The 15,044-nt window shown below is 41.5% G+C and overlaps 1 protein-coding gene across 1 annotated transcript in view; it reads right to left on the reverse strand.

Moving 5' to 3' along the window:
• Window positions 1-10,264, reverse strand: part of dlgap1a (discs, large (Drosophila) homolog-associated protein 1a) — a 64,286-nt gene extending 54,022 nt beyond the window's left edge. The window contains exon 1 of the mRNA XM_053651294.1: window positions 10,220-10,264. The gene's annotated coding sequence lies outside the window, so the exon portion shown is untranslated. The remainder of the gene's footprint in view (window positions 1-10,219) is intronic.
• Window positions 10,265-15,044: the final 4,780 nt, after the last annotated feature.

Genomic DNA, 15,044 nt, shown 5'->3' on the forward strand with positions numbered 1-15,044 from the left:
ACGGAATTCAGACGAGATTTAACTGGGATCTCGTACAGTGCGACAAGTAATAACGCTCGTTTAACGCATCTTTTAGGAAAAAAATAAACCACATCCTTCATGATGGATGACGACCGCCTCAGCAACGGTTCTCTAAATATATAAATTCAAAGCTACATGAAATGTGGAGCCTCTATCTAGTCACAATAAAGCACACACAAAAAAACAGCATCCAGTTAGCATGAAATGACCTGTGTAAGGCTAATACACGTCATTATGTTATACTGCACTGACTATTAATCATGTTAGCAGTCCTAATGAGTTAAAGAGCTAGGAAGTGTGTAAGAATTATGTAAGTACTGTATGTCATTTTCAAATTGTCCACGCCGCAATGAAATGTTAGCGTTAAAATGAGTTTCTCCTGAAAAAAACAAACAAACAAACAACAACAACAACAAAAAAATCTCCCCCACAAGCTGCCATGTTATACCATTGATTTTAAAGAAGAGAACCCACAGCACGCATCAGACAAATCAATCCAGCTTCATGGTAGCGCTTTCATTACCGACGGTGTCCACAAAAATAATGAGACCCTGCCTTTAAAAAGAAAATCATTACAGAAGCACACCTGCCGGCTAGCAAAGCCCACATACGGCGTGCGGAGTGAAAAGGTGCCGGATGTGCGCTCCATAACAGGCTTGTTTCCAAGCAACGGTGCTGATCAACACTCATTTTCGTGCTTATGGCATGGCTGTGTACCAATTCCAGCACACACACACACACACACACACACACAGCTGCTTGCGTACATTATCGTGTGTATATATATATCACTGTACCTCTGTGTGTTTTGATATAATGTCTGCCTGCTAAGCAAACGTCTCCTAAAACCACTTAATAGTCTCTAAGATGAAATGTTCCATGTTGCCGAGCATCGTGATGGCATGCGCTGTTTACAGGAGACTTACGAAACCGATTAATGCAGTACAAACATTAATCCTATTACTAGCAATAACAAGTCACATGTTGTAGTTTTATATGAAAGGTAGGTTTATATAAAACACTCTGGGTCAGGTTAAATGTTCTAGAAAACAATCAATGCGAGAGTGGTGTGATGAAGCAGTTTACCAACCCAAAGTTCTTTATTTTCCAAAAGCAGCACATCATGAAGTGCGTTATTCAGCTTGAACCGCACCAGTTTGCCAACAATGACAGTTTTATAGTGAAAAGCTGCGTCTTTTATCCATTGAATTTTGTGAAACCTCCATAAAACAAGTAAGTATCTGATTTCATTTGTTATAGCAGCATTCATGAAGTCCGTCTGAGATTCCCGTTATCTCACGAACGAGAGGTGGAATGTTTGTTGGGATTTATGTGGAATTTATCAGCGTAACCAGCAGATGAACTGATCAGATTTCGGATTTGATGCGAACAGGATCAAGGTCACGGCAAGGTCAAACGTTTGAATTAGTTGTTCTTCAATATCTTCCTTCCTGTTTGAAGTATATTTTCCGGTTATTTCTGGAGTACAAATTAGTAACAAGAAAGACTAGACTTGTTGGTAGTGGAGGCGTCCCCGTCCACGGCAACGGCGTCAAGCTCTCTCGAAATGACAGAAGTTACAGCTTTACTTCTGACTCTTACAAAGCGCTGACACTGGAGACTCCTTCCAGAAATGTTACACAATCATCTCCTTACAGAAAACTTTTCCTTTGTTAAATAATGGACCTTTTTAAAGCCCTGTACGTCCCCGTGAACAAGCTGCTACTATCGGCACGATAACGTATTAAAACAACGCATTGATATAAACCTGTGACGTGCAGCTGCGCTACTGTCAGAGCCGCCGTTCTAGAAAATCAATCAACACACTTCTGGCCAATCACAATCCAGGATTTTAACAGCGCTACAGTATATACATACAAGCGACTGAACGAAAGGATGCCACACGTTCACCCAACCTCATATTTGTGTTTGTAGGAACAAGTTATTTTCAGTACGGTCAGTTATCGTTAATAATGAGATAAAACACACACACAAAAAAAACCTCCAAGATTACGACAATAAAGGTGTTCTAATCTATTCTATCCAACCCAAGTCACCCATTAAACTTGAAAAGGGACGTGCAGAACCGACGTGCTTAACATTATTATGTGCAGAATGACACGGAACCATTTTAAATCACTGCGATATTTGACAGGCATTGTGTAAACAGTGCGAATGAAACACTTTTGAAGCTTCGCAACGTCTTCACACTCCTTCATTCGCAGTCTGGGAGGAGGCGTGAAAGAAAAGAAAAAAACAGCTTTAACTTTAGACAACGGCGGTGACATCAACCTTCCAGCTCCAGATGTAAGTCTTCTGCGTACGGGAGCCTCAGGAGACGCTGAGGTGTGCGACGTGGAGCTGCAGGTTTGTCTAAAACACTGAAGGTTTTTGACCTACCTCTGACCTGCCGGTGGATCAGAGAGGGTTCGGAGCGCCGAGAGCCGCTTGGGGGGTCTTGGTGTGGATTGGATACCTCTCAGGTGGAGGTGCTTCCTGTTGATAAGCAGGATGATTATCCTTCTCGGTGTGAATTTCACTCGTGTCCTTTACCAACATCCCACTTTGTGCTCGTGTATGTAGGGACACGATAATGTTTAAAAAAAATAAATTAAAACAGATACTAGCGGACGATATCCGAAACTGATCTGAAACAAGCTTTTGTCGTGCAGCTATGGTAATTTATGCATAACCTCATGATACCGTCACACTTTAGGACCAATCGGTGCCCTAAATTCATTCCATTACACATTCACATCAGTGGTTCAGAGCCAAAGAGACGCAAAACCTGAGCCGATCTCCTCGACCATATCGACACTGCTCCGTAATTCACGCATGGTATCACAACAAAAAGATGTGAGAGGCCTAAAATCCTTTAAAATAAAACAAAAGGTTTAAATGTACTCAATAATTAATAAAATACCGTATAGTCCTTTGTCATTATACATGGACACATTTAGTATATATCGAGACGTGTAGTTTGGTTGATCACTTATCCTGCAGCACCAAAACATTATCGCTTTCAACGGATTTGACGAGTTACGTCTTCCGTAAGGGCAGAGTGAGAAGTTATCCCAGGCTGGATCGGATCTATCGCTCCGCTGGCGCTTGGAAGTGGCCTATTTGATCGAAACGTATATATTCTAAAATAGTGGAGCTGTCGTTATGCAAAGGGTATCAGGAGCTAGCTTCTTTAATCGGACGCTAGCATCGGACGTAAAGTGCATTTGGTGTATTATCTGCTTATTAACTTAAACTGGCTAGTAGGTTATTACTAATTACTGGTGATTACTATTACAGCAAAGATTGAAAAATCAACTTCATGTTTGATAATTTGTGCCAAACGTCTCAAATCTGTCCCGTAGTTACCCTGATCCAAGTTTTGATTTTGGCATCTATAGTCTCACGATGGCAGACTTCGATTTTTCTCTAGAGACTGGTGCATGGTGAAGCATGGTGAATAAGCACGGTGAAGATCCACCTACTTTCACGGAATATCTGACTGACAACGACCAAGCACAGAACTGCCTCTGCTTCAAACAACTTCTGAACTCAAATAACATAAAAATGAGATTCTGTGAACATTTCTCCCTCCACTCTCTACACCCAGCGCCGAGAGATTCGGCGTATTTTGTGGTATTTTTTTACGTTTTCTCACTGGATAAGATAACAACCTAGAAGATTCTGAAGCCAGAAAAGTGTAGAAAATATTTCCAGTGGTTTGGGCCCTGTAGGCGGAGCCTCTCAGCCTGAAACTATAGAACACCCCTAAAAACTCACTAAGTATGATATATTCTCTCGAAAAAGCCATCACTGAATCCTTTGAGGTCGAGGAATGGATGCGTAACGCGCGCACTACTTGACGATGATGGTGACGGTCCTTCTCCTTCTTCTTCTCCGTGTACAGTCAGTCCTGACACACAGAGCACTTGTGTGATTCACGGCTCGTTTTGTGACGCAACGGCCCTGCTATACCGAGAGCAGCGTGTTTTTTTTTTCCCTTTCCTTTTTCTGTGAATCATCCTCCCACCTTGTGGAGCATAAATACCACCTGTTCAGAGTGCAAAAACTCGCCAAGACACAGACAGAACACCGTACAGAAACCTTCATTAGCATGCAGGCCCCCTCCTCCAGCTGCAGCCCAAATACATATTAATGCTATTATTAGCGCAGTGCTGGAAGCTGCGGAAAGAAGTTTCTGCATGAAAGAATCCAAAATGGTCTCAAAATTGATCTACCACCAGGGAATATGTTTTTGATATAATTTGACATCAGGAGTATAGGTAAGGAATGAAACATGGCAGGATGCACTGTTAGAGGAACGCAATCAATGACCGGTGGTGGGAGTTTCTGCTACCACCATTACAGCACATCCAGAAGTGTTTTATTCCTCTTATACCACGGCACATTGCCGACAACTGCGTTTAAAGATCAAGAACGACACGTCATACTTTCTATCCGTTTATAGCTGTGGAACATCCATGAAACAAGTTACTTCCTGTCCTCGCTTACGTTATAGCAGCTATAAAACAGTCGTTCCCTCAAGAGCCGCTCTTTATTCTCTCTGCCTTATAGTTAATGAGACAAAAATCGCAGCTTGTCATGTTACCGAGAAAGCGCAAGGTGTAAAATCCGAAGTGAAAGTTACAGAGATGACTCCGATCCTTACGAAGTGCCGATACTGGAGACTCCTTCCGTAGACGTTAAGCAATCGGTCCCACCAGGGTTTCACAATTTTGCCATCGCAGAAATGAACACGGCGTCACGTAAACGCTGCAATATTCGGAGGAGATCGCAATGTATTTAAATTACCGCGGATTTTCTGCAGATTTGGGCCGGGCCGAGACGAGTCGCGTCACGTCATCACGTCATCACGACGAGCATTCAGCCAAAGCCCTCTTCGATTCCCGTGCGTCGAGCATGAGTACAGATAAAAGCTCTCGTCTCTCACCGACAAACACCACTGTGAAATACCGCGCGAAGCGATTTCGTGCGATTGCGATTTCGCCGATTCGAGTCGTTTTCCGCAAAAAAAATAATTTAAATTGCACAATTTCAAAAAAGCCGCAGCAAAGCCAAGCTTTCAAGCAAGTCCTGTACGGACTGAATAATACTGAGAAAACTCCACCATGAAGATAAATACACACGTACCGTGGAGTGTCTGCTATACAAGGACCCGTGAATGACTCGTTACTCTAGAAACGAGAACACTTAACATATTAAGTTAATAATATCAACACCTTCTGACCAATCAGAATCCAGAATTTAACAGCATTGTGGTTAATTGTGATATTCAAGACCAGGAGTGGATTAACACACAAGCTAGCCTAGGGATCGCCCATCACTAGCATTAATACGGTGTATTCCTGTACACTGAGAATATTATTGGACGTAATTTGCACTCCTGAAATAAAGTCTGTCCAATTCTGTATGCAGCATCAATCCTGTGGTCTTTCTTATTTTGCTGGAGCACTTTCACAGAGAAGGAGAAGGAGAAGGAGAAGAACTCTCTCCAGATGAGAGTTTCTTGAAAATTTGAAGAACATGATAGAAAGGTATCGTTCCTCTACAGTACTGCAATATATGATCATACCATTTGGTCTTCGTGATGCTCCCACGAGCGCGCTTGGCAGAAATCGATCCTCGTAGTCGGTGTGACTCCGGTCCTGTTCATTAGTCCATTATGGAGCGTTTAATGCACTCTGATGAGGTCATAACATGCCATAAAGAGAAGCCTCCCTGTGCCATGTGATAATAATTTACCCTGAAAGTGTGTCAGCTCAGCTGAATCATGCGAAAGGAGCTGATCAAATTGAAAGTCATACAGCATTATGGCAATCAGGTTGACGCATTATGCCGTCACACACAAACACACACACACACACACACACACACGGGAGCTAGCTTCATCCTCTGCCATCCATCCTACCGCTTATAATAAAGCGTCCATATTTGCATGACTAAATAGTTTGAACAATTTCCTTTTTTTCACTTTATTTTGAGTCACTTCACAAATCTGCAAGGACGTCACGGTCACAGGATGAGAGTCACCCCGAGGCGCATTATTTTAATCTGATTATTGTCTTAATTGAGCTTTACGCCGCTAACGAGATTATTTTATCCCCGTTTCCAAATAAAGCAGCTCTCCAGCCACCGTTTGTTCAGACCCGCTCTATAGCGGACCTGATCTAAACTCTTTATAGGTGTCCAATTACAGACTCGAGTCCATCTGTTGCGCTGCAGAAAGTATTGGCACCCATTTATTGGGTTCATTCAATCATACGAAAGTTCTTTCTCCTGAAAGTAAGTTTAAAAAAAATAAAAAATAAAAAGAATAACTAGTGTACTTTGTATTTTTTTTCTCTAGCATTAGTGCTGACGTTAACTTTTATCATCCTCGCTCAGGAATATTTTTCATTTAAGCCAGGAGTAAAGCTGAATTGCTTCCAAGCTGCTTCCTGTTCGCTGAGGCACATTTCTTGTGTTTAGAGAGCTCCTCGGATAAATGTGAAAGTACTATTATGACAGTACTCTTACGAGCACAGTTTATTTAAAAGGGCCATGAGTAGCACCACTGCTCGATGTGTTTTAGACAAAGCTTTGGGACTGAGATGGCGTTTAGAAGCATTAGGGTCAGTATTAGTATGAGTATGAGTATTGTATGGGTGTAGACGGTGCACGAGTCGCCCAAACTGCCAGGATTTCTGCAGCTCAGGTCTTTGCTTCTTGTTTTTACGGCTCATGTTTAAATCATACGATTATGAGATTCATGCTGCTTTAATTTTAATATAAAAAAGTACTGGGAACAGAAGAAAAATATTAAAGCACCAAGGAGAGCTCTCTCTCTCTCTCTCTCTCTCTCTCTCTCTCTCTCTCTCACTCAGTGTCTCACTTTCTCTTTGTCTGTCTGTCTCACTCCCTCTCTGTCTCTGACTGTCTGTCTGTCTGTCTCTCAGTCTCTCCCTCTCTGTCTTACTCTCTCTGTCTCCGTCTTACCCCCTCTCTGTGTCTCTCTCTCAGTTTCTTAAAAAACAGTACAGGGGAACAGAACAGCACCAAGGAGAGGTCTATCTCACGCTTTCTCTCTGTCTCTGTCTATCTGTCTTACTCTCTCTCCCTCTGTCTTCATAGCTCACTTTCTGTCTCTCTCGGTCTCTCCTGCTCTGTCTGCCTCTGACTGTCTGTCTCTCTCTGTCGGTCTCTCTGTCTCTTGGTATCTCTCTGTCTGTCTGTCTTACTCTCTCTCTCTCTTTCTGTATCTCTCTTTCAGTCTCTGTGTCTTTCGCAGTGTCTTTCTGTCTCTTGGTATCTCTCTGTCAGTCTCTCTCCCTCTCTTTATGTGTGTTTCTCTCTCAGTTGGTCTCTCTGTTTCTCTCTGTCTCTTGGTATCTCTCTGTCAGTCTCTCTCCCTCTCTTTATGTGTGTTTCTCTCTCTGTTGGTCTCTCTGTTTCTCTCTGTCTCTTGGTATCTCTCTGTCAGTCTCTCTCCCTCTCTTTGTGTGTGTGTCTCTCTTTCTCTGTCTCACATCTACAAAAAGAAAACGCACAGCATGTTTGATTCACTTCCTGCAGACGAGTCGATTCCGAGTCAAAGCGCTTCCTCAAAGCAAACGAGTTGACTTGGAATCAGTTCGAGACCACCTGACTCAGATGCTCCTGGACCAGCGGTTTTGTTCTGAGAAAGCGTCGCACTTGATCATTTTGAAACACACAACGCTGGAAAAAGATCATAAACCATAAAACGATTCCATTATTGTGATACAACACATAACGTATCACAAAATTAGCACATAGTTTTAAGAAATAAAGAACAAAACATGTGTTCTGTAATGAAACTCTAACGAATCTAATTATACTGCACACCCCTTCTCTCTTGCTCGCTCTCTCTCTCTCTCTCTGTCTCTCTCCCCCTCTCCTGTCACCTTTCTTTACATCACCCACCAGCACTCAGCTATACGAAGGCTTCCTGACTGAAGCCTGGAAGATTACAGCATATTTCCACTGCAGCTGCTGTTAAACGCATCAATAACCGTCACACCATCCTCACGCAACCCGAGCTGAGAACAGAACACTTTTCTACTCGTTTTAAAGAAAAAACGCCTTCCTTTTTACATCAAATGTCCTTGCCATGAATAGCTACCGGTTTAGCATTATACAAGTCTACATCATGCCACAACGGCGTCTCCGCGGTGGGCTTCGTGGAGGAGATCGGTGTCTCAAACAGCCGTGATGACGTGATGACACTGCTGTCTAAAAACATGGACAGAAGGACGGAGTTACTGAGAGAAAACAATCGTAACTCCGGTACTTTCCTCCTCAGCACACAATTCCTTGCTCCAACACCAGACTCAGGATGGAGGTGTGGCCTAAATTTTAAAGGCGGATTTGTACGTCGTTTGTACGAGTCAGATATCGCTCCGTATAGCTAGCGTGTGACGATTAAAGCCGGGTTTACACGATACGATCTCTGTCACGGACATCAGAATTCTTACCGTCACGTGATCCGTGGCTGATTAAGGGCCACTGCGACCGAAGATGGCCGACGAATCACAGTTCTGGCATTGTGAGAATTTTGACATTTATTTCAATCTGGATGATATGGAAAGAAAGACATGCTTGAGATATGGAAAGAAACACCGGGTTGAATTCCCGCTTCCTGTATCCTTATTACGCAAAGCACTGGCATAAAAAAGACGTGCGGTTTGCACGCCGCGTAACTCGTAGCTTTAAGCATCCATTATTTGTTAGCTTCTTTAGCTTTGAAGCTGATCAAATACATTTTGGGTTAAAGAGGAAATTACATACCTTATTTATTTTCTCTGGAAGGTGTTAGTTTAAACGGGTGGTGCGGTGGTACAGGGGTTAGCATCGTAGCACGCTCGCAGCTCCGGCTTCAATCCTGATCTCGGGTTCCTGTCTGTGTGCAGTTTCACACGTTCTCCGTGACTATGTGGGTGTCCTCCAGGTTCTCAGGTTTCCTCCCATCTCCCAAAAACGTGCCAGTTATGTACATCAGCTACTCTAAATTGCCCCTAGGTGTGAACGTGTGTGAATATACGACTCATCAGGATCGATTCCCGGGATAAACTCCGGATCCACCGTGACCCTGACCAGGATAAAGCGCGTGCCTAAGATGAACGGATGCTCCAAAAAGCACCGAAGGACGCTCTTCTCTGCTTCTCATGTAGACCTGGTGGGGTGTGAAAACCGGAAAGGAACTGGAGAAGGCAACACGATTATCTTAGGCAGAAAAAAAAGGTCAATAATAATAATAATAATAATAATAATAATAATAAAAAATTCAAAATAGAGATTTATGCGAGTCTAAACAATACAAGTTGTTTGTTGGTGCTTCACATCATAACACAGTCAGGACTCCCAAGAGGACAGAGATGCCGGCGGGTTTGGGAGACAGGTTGTGGTGATTGATGAAATAAATAAATAATACACATTATATATAAATAATAATAGGCCTATATAATAAATCACAGCGCTGCTGTCAAATCGGATTGAAGAACAAGAGCGTTTACACACCGCCTGAGCAAATCTCTCTCTCTCTCTCTCTCTCTCAAAAACCATGGCATTAATTAAAAGACTGAACATGTGTGTGTGTGTGTGTGTGTGTGTGTGTGTGTGTGTGTGTGTTGCAGTTTGGTCATATTTTAAATTGATTCCAAAGGAAGAGAATGCACACCCAATAGTCCTTAAAGATAAATCCGATCGTAGTATTTCAGGTTTTTTTGTGCTTCAAGTTCAAAGACACAGTAAGGTCCAGAAAGGAATGGAAAAGATGGATCTTTTGGATTTATTAAACAGACCTCGGTGCATTTCTGTGCAGCGCACTGTTGCGCAAGAGCCTGCTTCACGCGCCCGGGCGAATCCGATCACTAAATGCGCACTTAGGAATCACTGACATTCCCAAATCCTTGGCGCAACACGTCACGCCATTCCTTTACATCACATCCTTCCCATTCCCGTTTAAGCCTGCTGCCACTGAAATAAGCATCCTCCCCCAAACAATTTTCCATCCCATCCACCGAGAAGACACTGCGGACTCCCCGCAATCCTGGAGCCTCGTAAACACGCAGAAGAGCGCAGGGAAACGCACGACGCGCTTCTGGCGCCCGCAAATCCCCCGCACACCCGACACTCTAATAAAGCTGAATAAAGGCATCAAAACAGTGAGGTTTAATCTTACCTGGCGTTCTTTATTAATCACCATTCATGATCCTGCACTGCTGATGGATGAGGATCAGAGAGAGAGAGAGAGAGAGAGAGAGAGAGAGATGGATGAAGGAGAGCTGATTGAGACGCAGAAGCAGAGCGGTTTCCGACCAACACACACACACACACACACACACACACACACACCTGACAGCGACGCTCTAATGCGGGTGCGACTCAAATCGACCCCCGGTCCCTTCCCTGAGTCTGTAATCGACTCCTAGTGAACTTCTCCAGCTTGTTCTGAAGACAATCTGGAGACAAAGACGCCGCTCCATTGGCTGAAATCGGTCACATGGTTACCTACGTTACTTACATGAACGTCACCATTTAGGTTACTGTACGTAAACCTAGTTCCAAAACTAGGCATCGTGAGGAGATCAGGAGAGGAACTCACCATCTCCTCTTTTGTCTTCTTTATGCGTTATACAATCGTTGCTGTAACTACGACGACGGGTTTTGCTCGATGCTATTTTTAAATGTCACCGTGAGTCGAGTTAAAACAAGTCACGTTTCAGCAATAAAAACAAATCCGGATTTCTCTGTCCATGTACAGTACCTACACTACAGGATGTCCCAAAAGTCAAATGCCATGATGTCGTTCGTCATAGTTATGTATTTTTCAGACAGCCTTTAAGAAAGCCTTTGACAAAATTGAGGAACGTATTGAAATCATTTTCACGGCTGGATCGGGTCGCGATGGACTTTAAAGGAGTCGGAACATGATTTTGAATGTTTTCCTTCTGTTGGGGAGTGTAATGTATGTGTTTGTGCATGTATAAGCTCTACAGAGTTCCAAAGCTCATAGTCTACCCCAAAGGGATTTATTCTATCTAACAGAGAACACTGCTCCAGACCTGCCCGAAAAAAAAAAAAAACGCCTCCAGATTTACTTCCTCAAACATCTACGTCACACCGTGAAGCATTAACATAAACCCGCCCAAAGGCAGATACGAAGAAAGAAGGCGAGGCTTCAGTGAATTTAGTCGCCATGTCGTGGAGACACTGTGTGTTTCGGTGCAGGGGTCGGAGTTTACGTCATTTCTGAAAGGTACGAGAGTTACAAAATAAAAACTAACCGCCGTGAAACGTTCTGCTTAAGTCGTGTTTGCAAACTTGCTTCCGTTTGATCATTCGCATTTTCTGAACCGGGCTCGAACTGATACGGTAAAACCCACGACATGTTGCTTAGGAGCTTAGAATTGCTTTAGAAGCCTTGGAGGCTGAGGCTAAAGCTAAAGCTAAAGCTAAGGGGCGTTAGTTTTCCGACACACGTGTGAGGCTTTCGGCCAGTCACAACGCAACGGGTCAGATGGCCAATCAGAGCACTCTGGGCTTTTCGGAAGGAGGGGCTTTGGAGAAATCGGAGCGTTTCAGGCAGCCTGGGAATAGAGCTACTGCAATAATGTACAGTATTTGACAAATAATGTGTTTTTTGAGCATTAACGCATGTTAACCTATTCTATTACACCCAATAAACAAAATAATGAACTTTTAAAAAACTTTGAAAAATCACTATATGACCCCTTTAACAGGAAATATCACACACGACGCTGTTTTCAAACTTATTAACAAATTCAAAAAGACCGGAAGTGTTGCGGACAAACCGAGACGTGGACGTCCACCAACATTCACTGACGAAGGCCCAACCGCCGTGGTGCTGGCAAACAGGACGCAGTCCCCTATGTGTGAAGACCCTGTAGTTCAGTGAGGACACCGAGTGACTCTGATTCATGTTGACTGATATGGATTCACCAGCGTGATGGTAAATAACGAAGCGAAACGAACATCCCAAGGCTTCAGGTCATGGATAATTTATTTATAATGTCCATATGGGGTCGTTTGCCCAAAATGTTTGTGAACCCCTGCTCTTCCTTCACACAAGCACATGACAAGTTGCTCGTGTCGTTGGTTTCTTGCTTGTGGGTTTGAAACACTTGTTTCTGTTGTCGCTTATGGGCGTGGCCTGTCCAGTGTTTATTTATTTATTTTTTTAAGTGCCAACAAGAATCGCTAGTAGACAGAATGTGCATCCTACAGTTAAGTAGTTAAACAAACATGAAATAACGCACTAATCAGGGTAAAAATCAGTAGCAACGCACGCTAGCTGTATTAGCAACGCACACGCACCTGAGGCACCGATGTCTCCATACTCAAGTTTTTCTTTCATTTTTTAAAGGAAGTAAAACAAATGTATATTTTGACATATAGAACTAATTTTATTTGAAAAAGTATGCTATTATCTTAGTGTGTAGACATGACACAATATATTATGCATTTATTATGAATTTGAAGACATAGTTGGTTTGTCGGTGAAGTTGCCAAACATAAACAGCCGAGTGGTTAGCTAGCTCAGTAGTTAAACAATATTACTTTATTAAATTAAGCGTTAAATTATATAAGGTAGTTGAAAAGGAAAAATAATACTGAGGCATAATAGAATTTACTTACAGTTCTGGAAACTTCTGGAAAATCCATGCTTATAAAAAAACAAAACAAACTGGTGATGATTAGCATTTAGCTAGGCAAAACACTGTGCATTTATTTATGCGTACACATACATGGACTGTTACATGAAATATCATACGTATAGAACAACAAATAATGCTTTGACAAGTGTGTGTTTTTCTTCTGGTGGTAATTTTAGCACTACTGTTTTTTCATGTTGCTGACTTCCTAGCTAGCTACTTACTTGTCTTTACATCACACCGTTTGCTAGCTATATTTGTTATTACATGCTCTTTCTAGTTAAGTAGTAAACTAAGACAACACACAAACAGGGATTTTTGCAAACACTGAACTTGTTTCTTTTGCTTATCTTTTTCAAACTGTTAGCAAAGAGAAAATTGCAGCACATTAGCATTTCTTGGCTATTTTATCAGTTGTTCTGGGTGACTCAATCAGTTAGGGGACTTGTGTGTCACCAGAACGTTGTCTGATGAAAATTCCATGACATCCGACTGTTTTTTTTTTTTTTCACAGGAACGCACTAGAAAATGGCGGAATCTCTAGTCAGTGCACTGAACACGGAAGTATCAGTCGATTTGAGACGCACCCCTGCTCTGAGCTCAGGCTGGTCTGGTGGAAAATCCGGAGCGGATCTTCAGCAGGCGTGAACTGAACTGAGGATTAATTATAACTACAGGAAGGATTTAAACCTTCAGATGCTGAATTAACTGAAAGAGTTTGAAGCTTGATAGATAAAGAGGATAAAGAGACACGCTCCTGGAGGAATTTCCACAAAACTTGAAGAAAGAAACCAATGAAAATGGCGTTTTTTTGTTTTTTTTTTAACTTTCTCAACTCTTCGATCAACAGCAGTATGTACAAATGTTGACTTTGATAATAAATATTCACATTTAACACTTTAATGATTTGCTTATTCATTTATTAAGAATATCATGTTAAAATATCTTATCTTAATCCATTTCATCAATATATATATATCTTTATCTCTATATCTTCCTTTCTTTCTTTTTACACGTTGCTCATATATGAGAAATAAAATAGGCTATGTAGTATGCAGAGTATTTATTACCCCTGAAAAAAATGATATCAAGTGAAAACTGTATTAGTTAAGCTTGCTTAATATATCTCTTGAGATTGTGATTAAGATTAATATTGTCATTTTTCCTTCTTCTTGCAAATATTCTTGCATCTGTTTAGAAATAAAAATATAAAACATGAAATAATAATATTTATTTGATTATAATGTCGTAATGAGAATTATCCCACAGCGTTGTGTTCTCAGTTCTGATTGGTCAGAAGGTGTTGATGAATTCTCTAGAACAGCAGCTCTGACAGTAGTGCAGCTGAAAAATCACAGGTTTATATTAATGCCCTCGTTCTGTCTAATACGGTATCGTTTCTATAGTAACAGCTCGTTTACAGGGACACCAGAAGATCCACTAATAATAAACCGATTACATTTTTTTACATTTGACATTTATTTATGGAAGGAGTCTCCAGTGTCAGTGCTTTTTAAATCCATGGCTAAACATATTATTATTATTATTATTATTATTATTATTATTATTATTATTTACGTTTTCCGACATCTTCAGGACAGAGGAGTTTACGCTTTGCAGTTGCTCAGTAACATGACAAACTGCGTTTTTTTGTTGTTGTAGAGATGGAGAGATGCTTGGTCGTAAATATAACATCTCCAGTTTCCTCCCACCTCCCAAAAACATGCTGATAAACTGGTGACTCAGATTTGGCCCAAGGTGTGTGTGTGTGTGTGTGTGTGTGTGTGTGTGTGTGTGTGTGTGAGTGAGACGTCCCATGAATGAATGAATGAATAATTTTAGAACGTAGGCTTTAAATATAGAATAACTGTGCGCGGTTCCAGGTTTTGGCCACAAGGTGGCAGCAAAGTAACACAATAGAAACGGGTGCTCGTGGAAAGGGACCAAGACACAGTTGTAGGCCACGCCCCCACAACCTGCCACGCGTCTTTCATGCCAATGTTTCAACAGAAATAATTTAATATTAATAAAAGAACAATTATTAGTATTGTTGTTGTTAATAATAATAATAATAATAATAATAATAATAATAATAATTATAGTGTACCAGTGTTGTATGGGACTATTATAATCTAACAATAAAATATTAATAAATAAATAAACAATATAACATATTTATAATAATTATATGAGTGTATTTATCATCGTTTTATTTTTTTCCCATGATCCCTTTCAAAGCGCGCGCCACAGGAGTTCAATCATGCGCTGGCGAGTCTCTTTACTGATTCGATTCTTTCGAAACAAACACGATTCATGATTCTTTTGATTCTT

This window comes from Ictalurus furcatus, chromosome 20, assembly GCF_023375685.1.
Source record: "Ictalurus furcatus strain D&B chromosome 20, Billie_1.0, whole genome shotgun sequence".
Classification (NCBI taxonomy): domain Eukaryota; kingdom Metazoa; phylum Chordata; class Actinopteri; order Siluriformes; family Ictaluridae; genus Ictalurus; species Ictalurus furcatus.